The sequence below is a fragment of the Enhydra lutris genome, unplaced genomic scaffold (assembly GCF_002288905.1).
Source record: "Enhydra lutris kenyoni isolate GAN:26980312 unplaced genomic scaffold, ASM228890v2 scaffoldscaffold21, whole genome shotgun sequence".
NCBI lineage: Eukaryota > Metazoa > Chordata > Mammalia > Carnivora > Mustelidae > Enhydra > Enhydra lutris.
In genome coordinates, this window is record NW_019154105.1 from 63,490,864 (window position 1) to 63,512,831 (window position 21,968).

Genomic DNA, 21,968 nt, shown 5'->3' on the forward strand with positions numbered 1-21,968 from the left:
ACCCACCATCATCCCAGAGCGTGGGACCTTAGCCCTCCCTTCCCCAGAAGCTCACTGTGGCTGCCCCTCTGGTCTGCAAAGAGACCTCCTCCCCTCAGACCTTCCTTCCGTCCTTCCCTCCCCACTCCTGGGTCTGGCGAAATCCAGGAGGTCCCATAGAGTCTTACCCTTTCTTGGATTGTCATTCACATTGGCTCCTGCTGCTCATGATAGGTCTAAGCTGGGAGGGCTGTTGATTGTGTAAATGAATCAGACCTTGCGGTCATGCTTCATGTGTAAGCTCTGCTGCCTCCTTTTCTTTTTAAGATTTATTTATTTATTTATTTATTTATTTTAGAGAGAGAGCATACACGGGAGCGGGGGGTGGGAGGTAGGGGCAGAGGAAGAGGGAGAAGGAGCCTCTTGGAGCTCAGTTCGGGGCTTGATCCCAGGACCCTGAGATTAGGACCTGAGCCGAAACCAAGAGTGGATCCCCAACGGACTGAGCCACCCAGGCACCCAGAGACCCAATGTCTTCTTCCTCCTCCATATTGAGTTGTAGTCCCTTTGTTTGTCTCAGCCTTGGGGGATGTAGGTTCCAGGAAATGGAGGGTGGGAGCAGAGGTGAACATTCATTCCCCACGAGTCAATAAGCTGAAGTTTCGGGCTTCAGTAACTAATTGACATGACTAGGGACAGAGGGTGGTGATGACAACAATAGCAAGTCCTTATGTATCACTTATTGGCTTCCTTACGAACACTATTTTAGGTGCTCTATGGACAGTAAATCACACCACCACGTAATCTTATTCCCATTTTACGGGTATGAGAAATCAAGGTACAGAATGGTTAAGACAATTGTCTAAGATCACACAGCCAGCAAGTAGTCGAGCAAGAATGAAATCCATGCAGCCCAACTCCACTGTCTGAAATGCCTCCCACGGAAAAAGCTGTCATGCCAGGAGTGTCTGTGGGCCAGCCAGCCGGAAATGGAGAGCAGCTGTAGGAAATCTGGTTTTGAGGCCAGAGGTGGACCCAGAGGCAGATTTGGGGGACATTTCTCCCTCTTGGGCTCCTGGCCTGGCTAGACCTCCCCACCGGGCTGCTCCTCCAGCTCTAGATCAGCATCCTCTCCTTTTCTCCATTTCACTTACTCTCGCCCATGCTTTGTAGCCACCAAATCCCACCCTGACATCTCCAGGCTCGGTTTGCACTTTCTGCCTTTGGAGTTACTCCAGCGCCAAAAGTCCCGCCTCACCATTATTCCATGCCTGCCCATCGGACTTCTGGCTCCCTTTGCCACCAGCATCCTAAAGCTCACGCTTATATACAGCATCCTGAAGAAGGATTTGGTGTAGAGTAAAAAAGCAGATGCAGTTACAATAGAAGGAGAATCTTCACCAGGTGGTTTTTTGCCTCCAGTCTGCTCTGCCTCATCCCTGCTCCTGGAACAGGAAAATGTGATAGCCCCATATAAACTATGTGTAATTTACATAAAATAGTTTCCAAATTTACTAAGGGAGCAGACAGCAAAAGGAAACCCACAATTAAGGAGTCTTTGCACGCATTCAGTATCTTTCCCTGGCTGAAGTATCATCTTCCCGAATTAATGAGGTCTGGGCAAAAACTGCAGTGTAAAAGTATACTTCACTTTCAAGACCTCGGGGCATGTATCATCCTGGGTGGGGTAGGAGGCGGGGGTGGAATTGGCAGTTAGAGCCCAATCAGCTCTGTTAGGAAGTATTGCCGGACTGAAACGGTCAGGCTGATACCATAGTTACGGACAGGAGGAGGACGCGTCGTTTGTACACCACGAGCTCTCCACCCACTGATTTTACTGCCCATCCTCCATCTTTCACTTAGCTAATTCTCTATCCACCCATCTATTTCATACTCCTATCCTACCCAGTTTGCAAAAGCACTTGAAAAAGGTAGCCAGAGATCTGGAGACAAGAACAATGAAGGGAAGAAAGGGTTGGGCAGGCAGCAGGAAATGCCCAAGATGAGCTTCAGTAAGACCAGAGGCCACTGTCCCCTGAGCAGCTGGTGGCAAAGATCGAGCACTGGCTTTGGAGTCGTGCACTGCTGGTTTGGCACCCTGAATCACACAGTTACCCACACCGATGAGTTCTTTCAACTTATTTCTTTGTCTTTAAGATCAGAATCACATTTTCAGCCACTGGGGTGTTCATAGATGAAGAAGTACTGTGAAAAATGTGTTCATTAGATGACGTCTGTCATCGATGCAGGCAACAACTGTTTTATTCATTCTCTAAGTGTTTACTGAGCATTTACTACATGTCAGTCGCTACTCCAGGAACTGAGTTGGGGAGTAGGATAGCCCTGCCCTCACTGAAGTTTCTTCAAGCACTTATGGGCCTTTTCCTAGATAAAAATGCTCACACCAAGTACAACATCAGTATACAGTTTTTCTAAGCCTTGGAAATGAAAGCAAGTAAAAGAAAAGGTATCAAGACCCAGAATCTCAGACACACGCTCATGTGACTTCATCACACACACACAAAAATAACAAGAGGTTTTGCTGTTTGTTGTTTGTTTTTTAGGAAATCTACAGCTGTTTATAGAAAAGAAAAAGTAAGTAGGTCCTGATGTTTCAGCTGCAGGCATAATATCCCAGACATTTCTGAAACCCACAAGGATAGTTTTTACTTCTCCAGAATGTCCCTCCTCCCACCGTCTGCCTTCCTTTTTCCTCCAGGGGAGTAACAAACACAAACCCTACCTTAGAATATTGTATGAAATATGTGCCAGCTTGGAAAACACAGCCCCAAACAAGCCTAAAGGATTGAATTCAATCATTCATTCATTCATTCATTCACTCACTCATTCATTCATTCAACAAATGTGTATTGCTAGGTACTGTTCAATGAGTACCCTGTAAGTGTTAGGCACAAAATGGTACAAAAGGAATGAACACAGGTGTCAGAAAGAGAGACATTAAACATGTCTGGGGTAAAACCATGATTGCTCTGAAGAAGTGACGAGCAGAGGCAGGTGGTAGGGCATCTCCTTAGGTGGGGGGAGAGAGAAATATGGCTTCAGGAGCTAATGAGCCCTGCACAGGCTACTCTTTTCTCCTGCCTTCTCTCCGTCCTTCTCCTTTCTGCCCATTCTCCCTCCCTTCTCCTTGGAAATCAGTAATAAAAGAGAGACAAATGTCTAAGAGGCAGATATGGTGAGAGCTTTAGCACTGAGACCAATGGAATAAAATTCCCGGAACTTAGAGTTCAGTATCTAAGCCCTCACTGGATGCCTGGGTCTCTCCTAGAAAATCTCCAGCAAGGGACCGTCTGTGTTGGATGTAAATACTCCTGCGGATCATGAGCTCTCCCCTTTCTGGAAAATCCCTTTGCATTTGGGGATGCTCCAATGTGTTCATTCAGCAAGTATTTACAGAACCTCCAATGTGTTCCTTGCTCTGTACCAAGCACCAGGAATACTGAGATTAATCAGACCTGCTCGCTGCTCTCTAGCTGCTGCAGGCTTCTTGCTTCTCTCTCTCTCTCCCCCCACTTTTTTTTTAAGGTTTTATTTATTTATTTGAGAGAGAGAGAGCACGAGGTGGGGGAGGCTTATGAGGGAGAAGCAGACTCCCAGCTAAGCAGGGAGCCTGATGCAGGGCTTGATCCCAGGACCAGGATCATAACCTAAGCTGAAGGCAGAGGCTTTAATGACTGAGCCACCAACGCACCCCGCCTCCTTGCTTCGTCGAGGCCACCGCCTCTGCCCTCCTTTCCCCGTTCCCTCTCCTATTGTGTGGCTTTTTGTTCAGTCTCTGTGTGCCTGTGTGTCCATGTTTCTTCACAGAACCAAGCCCCCGACTTCAGGTGTGGTCTGGCTCATGCACCTCTTGGGTCTCCCATGCTAAAGAACGTTCTTTTATTAAAGTGGCTCAGAAGCTCATTAATGTTTTTGGCAGCCAGACCCTACTCCTGACTCACTGGAGCTGGCGGCCACAGGTGCCCTGTCTTCATCCCATGTGCTGCTGCTAAGCCTCGCCTCCCCCATCACCTCCCTGTGTGCGGCACTTCTGGACAAATGTTCAGCGCCCGACACCTGCCCTTATTAAACTTGGTCTTATTACATTAGTTCCCTTGTTCTAGCTCCTTGAACTTTTGAATCTTGTTTCTGTTACCCAAGAAGACCTCAACAGCTCAGCATCTCCTGTTAAAGTGTGTGTGTGTGTGTGTGTGTGTGTGTGTGTGTGTTTGCATGCACACACCTGTCTACAGCTCTGAAAAGCCCACCCATAGGATTTGGGACACTCCTCCGTGAATACAGTTCATTCAGACCCAAATTTATTCACTCTGTAACTTTATTCAACATCCCCTAATAAAACTTTCCTTCTCTGAAAATTTTTTGCCTAGGTATTAGAAAGAAAATGGAAGCAAATTAATCCACACTAGAGAGTGAATGACTGATAGTTTTCACCCTCTTAACTACCCCTGGGGTGTCTGGTTGTTAACACAGGTGAAAATCTTATTGGTGAAATACCATACGGTAATAGCTATACGGTAAGTGGAAATTTATTTTGAATTATATGATTCAGCTAACTGTGACAAAGAGATCTTTCAATGCAACACGTAACCCTCTCTGTTGAAGCTGCTAGAGAAGGAGGCTGGCTACCTTCAGGATCTAGAAATGTTCAGAGAATCCTCAGTGCGCATTCTGTTCATCCTAGTTATCCACCTGGAAACTTCATGGAGCTTAGAAAGGCAGTGGCAAATTGAGTGACGGGCATTAAGCAGGGCACATAATGTAATGAGCACTGGGTGTTACATGCAGTTGATGAATCGCTAAATTCTACCCCTGAAACTAATAGTACACTATATGTGAGCTTGAATTTAAATGAAACTAAGAAAAAGAAAAGAAATGCAGTGGTGACTTCAGAACCCCAAGACCCTCAGATCTTTCTCCAGCCTCAACTCGAAACTCTCTCCCTTGTTATTGGAGGAAGATGGTGACTTGGGTTCAAATCGGTTTCTCAAGGCACTTTCTTGTCCAGACCACACACAGGTACAGTAAAACTTCATGTTTTCTCATGTTGGGGTGAGAGCAAATGGACTAAGCTTTGTGCCACAGAAGTCTCGGTAAAATTGGGTAGAAGAGCTTTAGCAGATCAAGCCTTTGGGAAAATTCTAATGTGGTAATAATGCCACTTTCTCATGGGATTGTCAAAAAGATTAAGCTGCCTAATGACTAAAATTCTTAGCATAGTACCAGGCTTTTGGTATCTATACCTATTTATTAGCTAAGAAAGTTAATACAGAACACAATTCTTTTTTTTAAAGATTTTATTTATTTATTTGATAGAGAGAGATCACAAGTAGGCAGAGAGACAGGCAGAGAAAGAGGGGGAAGCAGGCTCCCCACTGAGCGAAGAGCCCGACTTGGGGCTCGATCCCAGGTCCCTGAGATCATGACCTGAGCCAAAGGCAGAGGCTTTAACCCACTGAGCCACCCAGGCGCCCCCAGAACACAATTCTTAACACAAAAACCTCCTTATGGTAGCTTAAACAGAGAGGGGCGTTATTTTCCTCATGTAGTAAGATGTCTAGAGTAGTCACAGGCATTGGTTCAGCAGCTCAAAGATGATGCGGCCAATGTCTCTGAAATGTTTTGGCCATTCCCTCATGGTTGCAAGGAGGCTGCTATAATTCCAACAGTTGCATCCTTGCTCAAGCCAGGAGAAAGGAAAAGACTGCTAACCACATCTGATCTCTTTTGCTGGGAAAGAGAGAGCTTCCCCCAGAAACCCATGAGAAGTTTTCTGTTTAGGTCCCCAGTGCCAGACTGAATCCCATGACTATTCCCTAGCTGCAAATCTAGGGGACAGGATACTCATGACTGATATACCAGCAATGAGCCATGGCCAGGAGGAAGTATGGGGTTTAGACACTAAGAGTGATTACCACAGTGATCATTATCAGCTTGAGTCTGCTTCTCCATCCATGTACCCTTCATTTGTACTGAGTTATTGGTGGCCTGGTGCCAGTTATGAGTATTATCCAACGTACTTGCAGTCTTCTACTCTAAACCAGGTTTTCTCTTAACCTCCTCACTCACTCCTTCCCGTTATTGAATATTGCTTCCTGATACACTCATTCCCTTGGAAGTTTTCTGTACTAGTCACAGTGGTTGATTATGCTGTGTAACGAAGAGCTCTGGGATGATTAATTTTATGTGTCAATTTGGCTGGGCTCAGAGAGGCCAGATAGCTGGTAAAATACTCTGTCTGGGTGCATCTGTGAGAGTGTCTCTGGAAGAAATTACCATTTGATTGAGTAAAGATCTGCTCTCACCAATGTGGGCAGGCATCATCCAACCCACTGAAGACCTGAATAGAACAAAAAAGCAAAGAATGAATTCTCACCCTCTCTAATTGAGTTGTGATGTCCATCTTTCCTGCCCTTGGAAATGGGAGCTCCTGATTCTTGGGTTTTGGAACTCCAAGACTTATCCCAGCATCTCCCAAGTTGTCAGGCCTTTGGACTTGGACTGAATGACACTGCCAGCTTTCCTTGTTCCCCAGCTTGCTGATAGCAAATTAGGGGACTTCTCAGCCTCCGTATTCACATTAGCCAATCCCTATAATAAAATAATTCTCCTCTTATCTATCTCTCCACATATTCTATTAATTCTGGTGTTTGGAGAACCCTGAGTAATACAAACCCCCAAATAGCAATAACACTTATTTCCTGCCTACAAGCCTGCAGATCAGCTGCAGTATCTCTGGTCCAGGATATAGGCTCAGCTCTGCTTATGTTTCTCATTCCAGGGGCCTGCCCAGAGGAGCAGCAGCTACCTGAGAGACATTCTCCCTATGACAGAGTGGGAGAACGCAGGACCAAACTGCATGAGCGCATTTAAAGCTTCTGCTTGTGTCACAACTGCTCATACCCCATTGTCAGTCAGAAGGCCAAGTCTGACAGGGAAGATGATCCCTCCCATAGGGAGTGAAGGAAAAGCTAGTATTTGCCGAATAAGGATCTAATCCATCATGCCTTCCCCCATTCAAAGTTGGTTTGGGGGGCTTCCTTAGACACCTGTGGGCCTCAGTACAGCTTTGGTTTCCAGCTTATTAATCTTTGTTAACCTTATCTATTCAGTTGTCTATCTTCCCCACTAGACTAGACAGAACTCCCAGAAGACTGGGGGACTTGTCTTGTTCATCTCTGTGTCCCCACATGCCTGGGGGTGAGGGTGGGAGGGAGCAACATGTGCCAAGTTCCTGGGGGAGGATGGAGCTGGGTGTCACCTTCAGAAACCTGAAAGAAGTCAGACTGTGGCAGGGCATTCCTTGTGTGAGACTGGTTTGGGCTTGACTTGGGAGGAAGCAGGGGGACCCTAATAGGGTTCATTCTGGCCTGGAGGTATAACGGGAGCATATTTGGGTTGCAAAAGAATTCCTTGTGCTGTAATGTGTTGGAAAACTGTTGTGGTCTCATCCAGATGAGGTGGTAAGTGTGATTGCTATGGTCATGGTGGTGAATTATTTAATAGATTATCAGCAAAATAATAATGACCTAAAGTTAAAAAAAAAAAGCATGAAGGATAAGTTACTTGAATACCCTGATCAGACTCTAGTTCTCAACATTACTTAAACTTAATTTTAGCATGCTGTAGATAATAATCTATCAACAGAGGTGAGGTCTTCCATATCCTACAACATCAAATGTGGCCTCCCGGTTTCCTATTTTATTCGATGGGCTATAATTCATTACTATCATTTTTTAAATATTTGAATTGTTCTAGATATAGCCATATGGCTTTTGTGTTCTTCTGATGTGTCCCCATCATTGTTTGAGCTCTTAATTTCTGAGCACCAAGATAGTCCAGACTTAACCCTTCTGTAACCATCAGACCAGCCATTTCTCCATGGGTCCCTACTTCCTTTTTGTTGAAATGGCATTTAGAAGCCAAAATCTGGGTGCTTTGTGTGCTTTTGAAGTATCATCACTCTCATGTACTCTTAGTGATATGAAATATATATGTGTAACGAACACACATATATACACACATATTTTACTATGTTTACTGTTGACCCTTGAACAACATGAGTTTGAACTGCGAGGATCCACTTATAGCAGATTTTTTTTGGATAAAGATAGTACAGTACTTACAAATGTATTTTTCTTATGACTTCCTTAACATTTTCTTTTTCTCTAGCTTACTTTACTGTAAGAATACAGTGTATAATACATATAACATACAGCATATATGCTAATTGTTTATGCTGTTTGTATGGCTTCTGGTCAATAGTAGACTCTTAGTAATTAAGTTTCAGGGGAGTCAAAAGTTACACGCAGGTTTTTCAACCAAGCAGAGTGGCAGAAGGTTAGTGCCCCTCACCCCTGTGTTCCTCAAGGGTCAACTGTAATTATTTCTTTATGTATGTAGCTATTGAAAACCATAAGGTCACATCAACACCTCCAGTTGTATTCTAACCCACAGGAATCTTCCCATAATTATAACTTGATTTTACAACAATGAGAAATCTTTCCCCCTTTAATATGCCTGCTTATCTGATCAATTTCCTTGTGTGTATATCATCCTCCTCTCCATGGTCGTCCCCTCCTTACGAGGATGCTTCTTACTCCACTGAGGCTCTGCTACCTGGTGCTAGGCTCTCCCTACATGGATGGCCTCCTTCCCCTGCTTGGGTTCTGACCCCTCTTCAGGGTTACCCTCCACAGTCTGTATCCAACACTTGGCACTGAGCTGCCCCTTGTGGTGGAGGCTTTTCTCGTCCAGCCAGAACTCCAACAGTCACACTGGGCAGCCTTCATATATGGCACCCTCCTTGGGTTTCTATATCCCATACTGGGCCACCCCTTACTGCATTTTAAGGAATGTGTGGCAGCCTTGAGCGTGGGCCTCACAGATCTTCAAGGATACCAGTGTAGGAGATGACAACCCAGCAGCTGTGCTCTGAAATCCATCACTGCAATAGCCTTAAGGACATTCATCCATCAGCACCATCCCTCAAGAAACCTATTAAATGCTAACTTTCCATTCTGCTCTCCCCCAGCCCCTGGCAATCATTGTTCTACTTCCTGTCTCTATATGTGGAATAAGATTGCATATTTTGTTTATCCATTCATATATTTATGGACATTGGTTTGCCTCCATCTTTTGGGTATTATGAGTAATGCTGCTATGAACATGGTTATGCACATGTGTCTGAATCCCCTCTTTGGATTATTTTAGGCATTTACCCCAAAATGAAATTGCTGGATCAGATGGTAAGTCTCTGCTGAACTTTCTGAGGAACTACCAGACTGTTTTCCGCCACTTTGCATTCCTGCCAATAATGCATGGGGTTCCAATTACCCTACATCCTCCCCAACCTGTCATATTTTCAGTTTCTTTCCCCCCTTTTTTGGTAATAGCCATCCTAAATGGATTGCTTTTTTATATATTATATGCTTTACCTATTTATAATACTTATATTTTTCTTTCACAGTAATTCAGGTTTTTGAGGACAAGGATCTTTTGTTTCATTCACTACTATATCCCAAGTGCCTAGAAATAAAAGGTCAGCATGCAGGCGATGCTCAGTACAGATTATAAGGTTGTTGGGGCTCAGATGCAAGGTGCATGTCCAAGGGCACACAGTCAGTAAGAGCTGGAGTCTGGACTCCAGTGCATGTTCCTTCTGCTGAGGTCTACAGAGTGCAGAGGCTGTCCCACCATTGAGGCTCATGTCCACTCTCTGCAACATCACACTGCCTTGAGGGTTGAATGGTCTAGTACCCCCACATGGCTGCCAGGCCTGGGGAATGGGGTAGACCACCCTTCTTTGTACCTGTGCCACCTGGAACAGTGTGTGCCATACCGAGCAACTGAAAACCAGGAACGGAGCTCAAATGTGTCCAGGGGCAGCTCAGTTCCCTCCTTCTAGAAGGTCGTACCTATCTTCATAGTCCGTAGCTCTGCCTTTTTCAAGGGCTACAATGAAATCTGAGCAGAAAACAAAAAGCACTCATTTCTTTGGTCCTCCCTGAAATCATTATATCATTACTAAGTTTCCACAAGTTACTATTTGTTGTTGGAGCTCAAAGGACCCCACTCCCAGAACCTGCCTAGTTCTCTCACACCTCTCTGTTCCTGCACATGCTGATCCTTCTGCTTGGAATGCTTTTCCAAAACTTGATAAAATCCCTCCACTTTGAAGGGGGTTTGACTCTGTGAAACTTTCTTTTCCCTAATCTTGATCCCACGTTTAGTTACTCAGTTTTCTCTCTGCTACTATTTTCATACTTAGCTGGTTTTAAACATTCAAGGATTTATTGCGGCTCTGTGCTGGTCCTAGGAAAGAAATGGAGAACAATATATAACTCACTCTAGAACCTACCACATCACACACATTGCACACCCCAGCACATACACACACCCCACACACAACATACACACATACCACACACCACACCCCCCACACCCAGCACACACAAACATACACATCACCCCCACACCCAGACCACACACACACCACACACTCCATCCTATATACACACCCCACACAGAACACACACCACACATAGCACACACATACAACACACACAGGTCGGCTGTCCTGACACTGATGTCCCCGCCAATCCAGCCAGGCCCAGACAAGCGACTCCCATTATGTGGCTTTTCCTGGTCAGCCTCAGCCTCAGGATTGCTCTGGCCTCAGATTAGCCAGGGCGGCGGGAGGCGGGGTGGGGGGGGGCTCTATTCAATTTCGGAAAAGAGGAGTTGGAAGATAATCCCGCACCCAGCTTGACGGAAATGGACATGGAGCGTTTCAGTGCTGGCCATTCTGGGGAAGGCGTCCCCCCCATCTCCCACCACAGGCGGCCCTGTCAACGGTGGCCCCTCGGTGTCGGGAGCGGCCGGGCAGGGACGGATCCCAACCCGGCCCCCTTCGGAGCCGGACGGCTGCGCACACTTTGAAGTGCGGCGGGGGCAGAGCGAAGGGCGTGCTGGGCCGCGGGATCAAGAGGCAGCGCCGCCCGGAGACGCCGCAGCGCAGACAAAGGGCGCTCGGCCGCCTCCCGGAGCGGGGCGCGACAAAGGCAGAGACTGGCGCGCGGCGGGGTCCCCGGCAGCCGCGCCAACCCCGCGCCCCGGAGCCCGCCCGTCTCCCCTCCTGACCCCGCGCCCCACCTTGTCCCCGGTGCCCCGGCTCCCCGCGCCCCGCTCCGCACGCCAGTCCCCGGCGCCGGCCCCGGGTCCGCTGCCCCGCAAACTGCCGCGCACGTCACTCCCGAACTCTCCTTTGCCCAGCTGTGGCCCCAGCGAAATTTTGTTTGTGACAGTGCGACCTTGGGTTTCTCCTACAAGGTGAGAAGTTCCCAGTTTCTTTGCACTGTAATTATGACTTAAAGCGCCTAGCCGCTAGGCGCTCTTCTAAATCCTTTAGCTCCTGTTAACCCATTTCTGGCTCCTGTAACCCCACAAGGGGGCCAGGGTGGTGGGGGTGGCGGGTGATGGTTTGGCCCAGGGTGCAGATTCAGGAACGCAGGCACGGACTGATGGTGGTGCCCCTAGGCTGGCGGGCTCCCGAGTCCCCGACAGATCACGCTTTTCGATTTCGTGTTTTCCTCCTCTGCTTTTTTTTTTTTTTAAGCCCTTTAGAACATATTGCATTAAAATATTATTTATCTTGGATACTGAGGAGTTTTTAGCACCCTCTTAAATTTTGTACCTAGTAAGGTAATGCCTAGCCAGTACGGACTCCTCTCTGCCTGGCATTGGAGGCCTTGGCATTCTCCCTAGCTCCCAGCAACTGGGGTTACTGACTCCCCGGGATATTTCAGAAGGAAAAAAACTGAAGTTCAAAGTGAACTCGTCACTGAAGTGACTAGTCCAAGGATTTCTGGCTTGGAAGTCTGACACCAGTCCTGAGGTAGTTAAGGGTCCGAAGTAGTAGTTCAGGCGTAGGGGCTTGGGCTAAGTACTTCTGTTTTGGTGGACGCGGCCCTCATCATAGCAAACTCTTAAGAGCAGCATCACAAACGTTACATATAGCCTTTTTATTACATTATTTTGGAAGGTTTTTTTATAATTTTAATTTCGCTTTTACTTGGGTGCAAGGCCCTCATTTACAGTGGTTGCTATTTCTTAGGACTGATTGGGCACACCAGGAAATTCTTGCAAAGTGAGAAAATCTAAATCATTTTGTCATGTAATGAAACTTTTAGGAATAATTAATTTAGCATTTTAATGATGTTGACATGGTGCTACCTTCTGTAGACATTTAATTATACATTTATTAGTTTTGACTTTGCCGTTTGTGTTTCTCATGGTGGAGCCAAAAATTACTTTCCCAGGTCTCCAGAATTTTTGTTGGAAAGCCTTCCTAGGGGCTTGTGAGTCCTTGTACCTCCCCGAGGGTAGCTAGCTCCTAGAATGATCCCACCCACTCCAGCCCCTGCCCCACACTGGGAAGGTTTACCTCCCATCATTCTAGTGTTGTGGCTTTTAAATAAACAGAACCGCCTTTGGTCAAGCCCCTGCTAAGCTCTGAGCTTCTCCAGAGCAGGTTCTAATGCAGCTACATCTCAATTACCCTCTGACCCCATGGAGGGAGGACACTTGTCAATATCGGCTGAATTGTGATTTTTATTATAGAAATGGGGGAAGGACTTCCAGTACACCGTATACCAGGAAAGGGGTGGAGAATCCTGGTGAGACTAGCAATCCTGTGTGTCCCCAAGGAGGTCTCTGCCTCTCTCTGGTTCTCAGTATCCTGTTGTGGGAAATGAAGACAGACTAAGAGATTTCTATTCTGTTGTCCTTTTCAGGGCTACCGTATCTCCAAGCAGATATGAGTTCATGGAGAAAGCAGTTGGGTTCCATCTGAATGAGCATCATGAGAAGCAAAGGCTCGAAACTTGACTTTGGCAAATGGGGTCCATCGATGTTGCAACCGGAGTGGCTTGTTATTTTCTGCATTTTTTTCCGGGTGCAATCCCTCTATTGCCTCCTTAGATCCTTAGCAGATATGGACAACCTGTCTGTGTCTTGTGGCACGCATGACCCCCAGGCTGTAAGCACATGTGAATTTTTACTGAGAGCCTGGCACCAAGCCTCATGCATGACGGTACTCAGTGCATGGCCATCAGGGAAGGGTGTCTTCTCAGGATGAGGAAACTGAGGCACAAAGAGGTGGAGAGGAAGCAGCCATCTTGTGGCAGCCACAAGCCAGCTGCTGTGATTTTTTTTTTTAAGATTTATTTATTTATTTGAGAGAGAGAAAGAGAGAGAGTACGGGTGGAGGGGCAAACCGAAAGAGAGACTCTCAAGCAGACTCCAAGCTAAGCATGCAGCCAGATGCAGGGCTCGATCCCACGAATCCGAATTGATGACCTGAGTGGAAACCAAGAGTGGGTTGCTCAAACAAAAAAAAGTGACTGTACCACACAGGCACCCTACTGTGATGAGTCTACACAACTTTTCCTGCAAGAGGAGGGATTTTATGTCTGCAAATTGGGTGGACTTTCTTTTTCCCTGTAACCAAACCACAAGCTGAATGAGGTCAGCTTTCCCACCAGGACAGGTTTCAGGAGAGAAGGCAGAGAACTTTCCTCATTACTTAGGAAGTTCATCCCCCTTTTCACACCAACCCATCTTAACCCAAGCTTTCGGGCCAAAGGCAAATGTCTTGGAGCCCTGAAGCCTAGGTTCCTGTTCAGCTCTGGTGCAGATATGATTAGGGACTCTGAGCAGTCCTGCTCTTCTCTGCACCTTTGTGTCCTTGGCAGTAAACCAGAAGGCTGGATTAAAGCAGGGCTTCTCGAACACATCCTCTGAGGATCCTGTTAAAATGTCATCTGATTCAGGATGTCTGGGGCAAGGGCAGAGAGTCTTCATATCTTATAAGCTAGCTCCCAGGTGATATGGTTGCTCCTGCCAGACTTTGGACCCACTTTGAGTAGCAAGGACCTAGAAGACTTCTGGACTGACTTCTTGCTCTTGAAGGGCCAGACCTTGAGCTGGGGCGACAGCAGGCATGAGGAGAATGACAAATAAAGAGTTACCCAGCTCCAGTCCAGCAAGGGTGGTACAGACTATGAAGCAATTCCAAGGGGTCCTTTTGACCAATGGTTACAAAAATCATTTTGGCCATGATCGTCATCACCAACAACAAACATCGTGCAGTGCTTTTTTTGCTGCCCAGAGCAGCTGTCACATCTTTGAACCCAGCTGACCCCTGCATGCACCCTGGTGGGAGAGGAGGACATGGCTGGGGAATCTATTCAGTCCTAGCGTGAGGATTTGGGCAAGAGAACAATAGCCCCTAAGCTATTGTTTCCCAGTAGCCCTTTGATTTTCTTAGCAATTTTTTGGTGCCTGCTCTCTGACCCCTTTCTCTTTTGTCTCCTGCTGCACCTCCTCCCATCCTGATTCTCCCCTCCCGCAACACACACACACACACACACACACACACACACACACACACACACACACGGTGTCAGGGGGAGAAAACCAGTACGCCCACCCCCAGATTTCCCACTTTTGATCCTCTCCCCTCTGACCAAATAGAACCCAGCTTCAGGGATGGAATCCTGGCCCATTCTGGGGGGACCCAGGGCAAATCACTTCATCTGTCAACCCCACACTCCCATAAACTTCTCATTTATAACAATGATAATTTTCCTGAAGGTGGCATTTATTGAGGATTCATGCTGTTTGGGACATTACGCTCATGACTCCATCCTTACAACAAGGCTAGGGAGTAGGAACTATGACCATCTCCAATTAGCAGATGGGGAAACTGAGGCTCTAGGGAGTTTTCCTGCCCAAAGTCACCCAGCTGGTCCGTGATGGATTCAGGACATCAAAGCTTGGTTGCCTGTTATCAGAGATCATTGTAGATTTATACACAGTTGTAAAAAATAATACAGAGAGATCTCCTGACCCTTTATCCGATCTTCCCCAGGGGTAACATCTTGCAAAACCGTTGTATGGTGTTGCAACCAGGATATTGACGTTGATACCATCTACCAATTTTATGTAGATCTCCTCAGTTTTACTTATACTTGTGTGTGTGTGTGTGTGTGTGTGTGTGTGTGTAGTTCTGTGCAATTTTAGCATATGTGCAGGTGTGTGCATTAAGCACCAGTGAAGGTAAAGAAGGGCTCCATCTCCAGAAGGACCCTCCCTGTTGTCTAAAGATAACCACACCTTCTCTACCCCACCCCCATCCCTAACCCCTGCAACCACTAATCCTGTTCTCCATCTCTCTAGCTTTGTCACTTCAAGAATGTTCTGTGCGGGGGCGCCTGGGTGGCTCAGTGGGTTAAGCCTCTGCCTTCGGCTCAGGTCATGATCTCAGGGTCCTGGGATCGAGCCCCACATGGGGCTCTCTGCTCAGCGGGGAGCCTGCTTCCTCCTCTCTCTCTGCCTGCCTCTCTGCCTACTTGTGGTCTCTGTCTGTCAAATAGATAAATAAAATCTTAAAAAAAAAAAAAAAAAAAGAATGTTCTGTGTAAGCGCCTGGGTGAGTTCAGTGAGTTAAAGCCTCTGCCTTCAGCTCCAGTCATGATCCCAGGATCCTGGGATCGAGCCCCACATTGGGCTCAGTATTCAGCAGGGAGCCTGCTTCCCCACCCTCTCTCTGCCTACTTGTGATCTCTGTCTGTCAAATAAATAAATAAAATCTTAAAAGAAAAAAAGAATGTTCTGTGAATGGAAGCATGCATGTATATGCTTTAGGGGTTGGCTTTTTTCATTCAGCCCGATTTCCTTGAGGTTCACCCAGGTTGTCGTGCATGACCATGCTTTGTTCCTATTCACTGTGAAGTGGTATCCCGTGGTATGGGGGTACCACAGTTCCATAGTCATCCACTGAAGGTGGATGTGCTTTCATCTGGTTTGCAGATTCTGCCTATGAGGAATAAAGCCGCTGTAAACATTTGTGTACAGGTGATTGTGTGAACATAAGTTTTCATTTTTCTGGAACAAATGCCCAAGGGCATAAGACCCTTGGTTTTAACCCTGATTTCTTGTGGCCCTCCAGATGAGATGCAAAGATAAAAATACCACCATCAACAAAAAAACAACATTTATGGAGAACTTACTACATACAGCACTATCATAAATATTTTGCATAGATCAACTCATGAGTCCTCAGCACAACCTTAGGTTTAGATCCTAGTCTTGTCCCCATTTTACAAATAAGGAAATTGGGATGCAGACAGGTGACATAGTCTAAGAACACATAGGTTGTAAATGGCCAAGCCAGAATTTGAACACAGGCTGTCTCACTCCCTATCTGCCTCTTTAAGCACTACCTGACCTTTCTAGGAATTAAGTTTCTTTTTCTTTTTTGGCAAACTTTAATGGAAGAAAAACATATCTAACAATTTTTGCATACCTTAAGTGCATGGCTCTACAAATTTTTTACAAAGTGATGACTACCCTTTTGAAACCCCCCACTCCTACTGAGATACAGAGCGTGACTGAGGCTTGGAAGTCTCCCTCATGTCTGCTCTTAATTATTATCTCCCACTAAAGGAAACCACCCTTTGGACTTCTGTCACCGTGGGTTTGGTTTTGTTAGCTTTTGAATTTTATGGACATGAAAACATACAGTGTATTCTCATTTTGTATCTGGCTTCCTTCCCTACTGTGTACAGTAGTACTGGTTCTTTCTTCCTACTGCACCATATTACATTGCTTGGGTAGACCACCACTTGTGTATCTTTTCTCCAGTTGAAAGATGTGTGGTTCGTTTCCATTTGGGGTTACTATGGTTAATGAGGTCATAAATATTAGATTTTGTTTTTTTTTGAGAGAGAGACAATGTGCAAGCAAGGGGAGGGGAGAGGGAGAAGGAGAGAGAGAATTCCAAGCATACTCCATGCTCAGCACAGACCCCAAGGTGGGACTCGATCTCGCAACTCTGAGATCACTACCTAAGCTGAAATGGAGGGCTGGATGTTCAACTGACTGAGTCACTCAGGCGCCCCAACAGTTACCCAAACTTTTTATACCAATTCACACTCCCACAGGCTGTTTAAGAGAATTTCAACTGCTCCACACTCTCGTTAACCTTTTGTATTATCAGTTTTTGTATTTTAGCCATTCTGGAGGAAGTATCCTAGTAACTCCTGGTTTCAATTGCATTTCTCTAATGGTCTATGACATTGAGAGTTATACATATGCATACTGGTCATTTGGATGTCTTCCTAAATGTTTATTCAAGATTTTCCCCATTTAAAAGAAATGGAACTTTTTCTTAATAATTTATGTTATCTCTATTTTTTGAAGATGAATATTTTATAGGCTATATATATTAAAATATATGTATTTCTTACCATTCTACAGCTTGCCTTATACTCTCATAGTAGTGACTTGTTATCCTTCTGATATTGGGAATGTGTGTCTTCTTTTTTCTCATCAATATTCATCAGTATTATTAATCTTAAAAAATCAACTTTAGGATTTGTTGATTTCTCCTGTAAGTTTGCTTTCCATTTAATTGATTTCTGCTTCTGTCTTTTTTGTTTTCTTTCTTTTAATTTCCTTAGGTTTATTTTTCTGTTCATTTTCCAGGTTTGGATCTGAAAACTCATATTAGGGGTCAGCAAATTTTTTTCAGTAAGATGCCAGATAATAGGTATTTTAGATTTTGAAGACTATATAGTCTCCATTACAATTATTCAATTCTAGCATTATAGTAAAAAGCAGACATGGATAATACAGAAACAAGTGATGTTGCTCTGTTCCAATAAAACTTTATTTATAAACCAGATTGGAGAGGGGAGTAGATTTGGCTGTTGGACTGTAGTTTGTTAATTGTTTCCTCGCTCAGATCATTGATTTTTAGTGCTTTGTCCTTTTTCTAAAAGATTATTTATGTATTTATTTATTTGAGAGAGGGAGCGAGAACAAGCAGGGGGAGCGGCAGGCGGATACAGAGGGAGAAGCAGACTCCCCGCTAAGCAGGGAGCCCAATGTCTAAATGACTGAGCCACCCAGGCACCTCTGCTTTTTTCTTTTCTGATATTTGTCCTTGACTTTATAAATTTCCCTATAAATTCTGTGTTAGTTGTATCCTACAACTTTTGAATGTGTCATTTTTATTATAATTTAGTTTGATATATTTTTTAAATTTCCATTGTGTTTTGACTCATGAATTGTTTAGAAGGATATATCTTAACTTCCAAACATTTAAGACTTTCCCAGTTATGTTATTATTGATTTCTACTCTAATTTCACTGTGATTGGAGAACATAACTCCATGATGATAATCCTTTTAAATTCGTTGAGACTTGCTTCATTGCATAGTATGTGGTTTATTTCTATGAACATTCCATGTGTTCTTGAAAAGAATATTTACCAGGAAGTTGTTGGTTACAGTGCTTTGCATATTTTTGTTGACTCATATTTATCAATCATGTTGTCCACATTATCTCTAGCTTTACTGAATTTTTGTCTGATTTTTCTTTCTTTTTTTTTAAGATTTATTTATTTATTTGAGAGAGAGCATCTGTGTGTGTGTGTGTGTGTGTGTGTGTGTGTGTGTGTGTGTGAGCAGGTGGAGGGATAGGGGGAAAGGAGAGAGATAACCCTTGAGCAGACTCCCTGCTGAGTGTGGAGCCTGGTTTGGGGGTCAATCCCAGGACCCCAAGATCATGACCTGAACAGAAATCAAGAGCCTATCAACCAGTCAACCGAGTCACCCAGGGACCTCTGATTTCTCTTCCAATAACCGATAGAGGTAGTTAAAATCTAAACTGTGATCATAGATTTGACTATTTCTCCTTTCTCTCAGTTTTTGTTTTATTACTTTGAGGCTGTGTTGGTGAGGAAGTGGAACAAAAAGAACCTTCATGCACCATTGGTGGGAAGGCAAATTGGTGCAGCCACCAGGGAAAATGGTATGGTGGTTCACCAAAAAATTAAAAACAGAATTCCATTTCTGGCTATTTTTCTGAAGATAATGAAAACACTAACTCAAAAACATATACATTGCCATGTCCTTGCTGTGTTATTTACAAAAACAAAGATATGGAAGCAACCTAAGTGTCCACTGATGGATGAGTGGGTAAGAAGATTATATATATAAAGAGGATCGTAGATATGCTCCTTGCCAGCTGCAGTTATGGAACAATAATCAATAGCTAATTTCAAGTCAGCTTTTTGTAGATTGGTCGTTAGAGTGCTGTCCAAGGGTACGGAATTCAAGCCTGGGGGTGTGACAGGGATTAGATGCTATGACCCAGGTGAGCTAGTAGGCTGGACATGCAGGGTAGTAAATGTCACTAATTTATTTTAATCTTGCTCTGCCATGCCCTGTTTAAATTTACATGCCTTTATATATCTGCTCTGCCCTACATTAAACCTTTCATCTAGTACTTTCCAGAGAAAACAAAATATTATTCTATGAAGCACTAAGGGCTCATTATGAGAATAACCAAACAATTCAAACAAAAGGTAACAACAACTTGAACACCAGGGTGAGGGCACCATTATAATCCTTAAGAAGTAACCCTTGGGGGCGCCTGGGTGGCTCAGTTGGTTGGGCAACTGCCTTCAGCTCAGGTCATGATTCTGGAGTCCCAGGATCAAGTCCCGAGTCGGGCTCCCTGCTCAGCAGGGAGTCTGCTTCTCCCACTGACCTCTCTCCTCTCATGCTCTCTCTCATGCTCTCTCTCTCTCAAATAATTAAATAAAATCTTTAAAAAAAAAAAAAAAGAAGACGTAACCCTTGACTTTGAATTAGCAGAACTTCCAAGAGAAGCGAAACCTTAAAACAGGCAATGAAAAGAATATTTTTTATGTTATTTTCTTTAATATTGTGAAATAGCTCTAGTAATAAATCTTGTTTTAAAGAATATATTGTTTTGAGGCACCTGGGTGGCTCAGTCAGTCCAACTCTTGATTTCAGCTGAGGTCATGATCTCAGAGTTGGGAGATGGAGCACCACATTGGGCTCTGGGCTCCATGCTGGGTGTGGAACCTGCTTAAGATTCTATCTCTCCCTCTGTCCTTCCCCTCCAACTCTTGTGCACATGTATGTGCTTTCTCTCTCTTAAAACATTTTTTTATTTTTTATTTTTTTAAAGATTTTATTTATTTATTTATTTGACAGAGAGAGAAAGAGAGCTATCACAAGCAGGCAGAGAGGCAGGCAGAGAGAGAGGGGGAAGCAGGCTCCCCACTGAGCAGAGAGCCCGATGCAGGGCTTGATCCCAGGACTTTGAGATCATGACCTGAGCTGAAGTCAGAGCTTTAACCCACTGAGCCACCAAGGCGCCCCTTAAAACATTTTTTTAAAGAATATATTGTCTTTTTAACCATATGTTCAATACATATAACTATTTTTATGTCTACACATCAGTATAGATAATAGCCATAATTATATTCTCATTAATTGTATGTTAATAGAGTTACCTCAGCTTTTCCTATCCTTCTAATTTTAGTACTTTAGGCTCTTTATATGTAAGGTACATGTTTCTTACAATCACAATATAACTGAGTCCTGCTTTTATAGATATCTGACAATTTTGGATTAATACAAATTTGTTGGAATGTATTCCATCTCCTCGCTCTGTTGCCTTGGTAGTCATATGTTCTGTTATCATTCCTATGCTGGTTATCCTAGAGGATAGAACACTACCCTTTGATTGACTGCATCTACTTTTGGAGGTTACCACTCCCTGGCTAAGGCAAAGGGCTAACAACATTTTAAGTCCATTTATCCCCTTTGCTTTTTGTTCTGTGTTGTCATGTATTTCATTCCACATACATGGTTGACCCTTCAACAACCTGGGGCTTATGGACTCTGACCCTCTGCACAGCTGAAAATCCCTATGTAACTTTTGACTCCCCCCAAATTTAACTACTGACAGCTTGATCGGAAGCCTTACTGATAACAGAAACACTTGATTAACACATATTTTGTATGTCCTATCTACTGTGTACTGCATTCTTCCAATAAAGTAAGCTAGAGAATAGAAAATATGAAGAAAATCATGAGGAAGAGAAAATACATCTACAGTCCTATACTGTACTTTTTGGGGAAAAAAAAAAAAGTTGTGTAGAAGTGGACCCACACAGTTTAAACCTGCGTTGTTTGAGGACCAGCTGTGCTCACCCATGTATGACTCTTCCCGTTGTCCCTCATTTCCTCCCACTGTCTTTGTACTTTGATTTCAGATCATTTTCCTTGAATATTTCTTGTAGGGATGGTCTTCTGGCCACAAATTTTCTGAGTTCCTGTTTGTCTAAAGTGTCTTTCTTCTATCTTCATTGTATTGTTATTATTATTACTAGTATTATTATTCAGAGAGAGAGTGTGTGAGCAAGGGACAGAGAAAGATAGAGAACCTTGAACAGGCTCCACACTTAGCATGGAGCCTAATGCAGGGCTCAATCTCACGGCCCTGAGACCCTGACCTGAGCCCACATCCGGTCTAACCTGACTAACTGAGCCACACAGGTGCCCCTCTTCTACCTTCATTTTAAAAATGGTGTCTTTGGGGTGCCTGGGTGGCTCAGACGGTTGGATGGCTGACTTCTGATTTTGGGTCCAGTCATGGTCTCTGGGGTGTCGGATCGAGCCCCCCAGTGGGCTCCACACTTGGTGCAGAGTCTGCTTGTCCTTCTCCCTGCCCCTCCCTCTGCTCATGCTCCCTTTCTCTCTAAAATAAATAAGTGAAATCTCTAAAAATGAAAGAAAGAAAGAAAGAAAGAAAGAAAGAAAGAAAGGAAAAAAGAAAGAAAGAAAGAAAGAAGAAAGAAAAGTGTATTTTCACTGGGTATGGAATTCTAGATGACTACTTAAATGTCATTCCATTATCTGGCTTCCATCATTTCTGTTGAGAAATCTGATGAGACTGATGTCAGTCTCACTCTTGTTCCTTTGAAGATAAAGTTTCTTGTCCTTTAGTTTTCAGAAGTTTATTTTACTTATTTGGTTTATGCTCCTTGCCTTTAGTGTTCAGTTTGACTGTGATTTGCTGTACTAG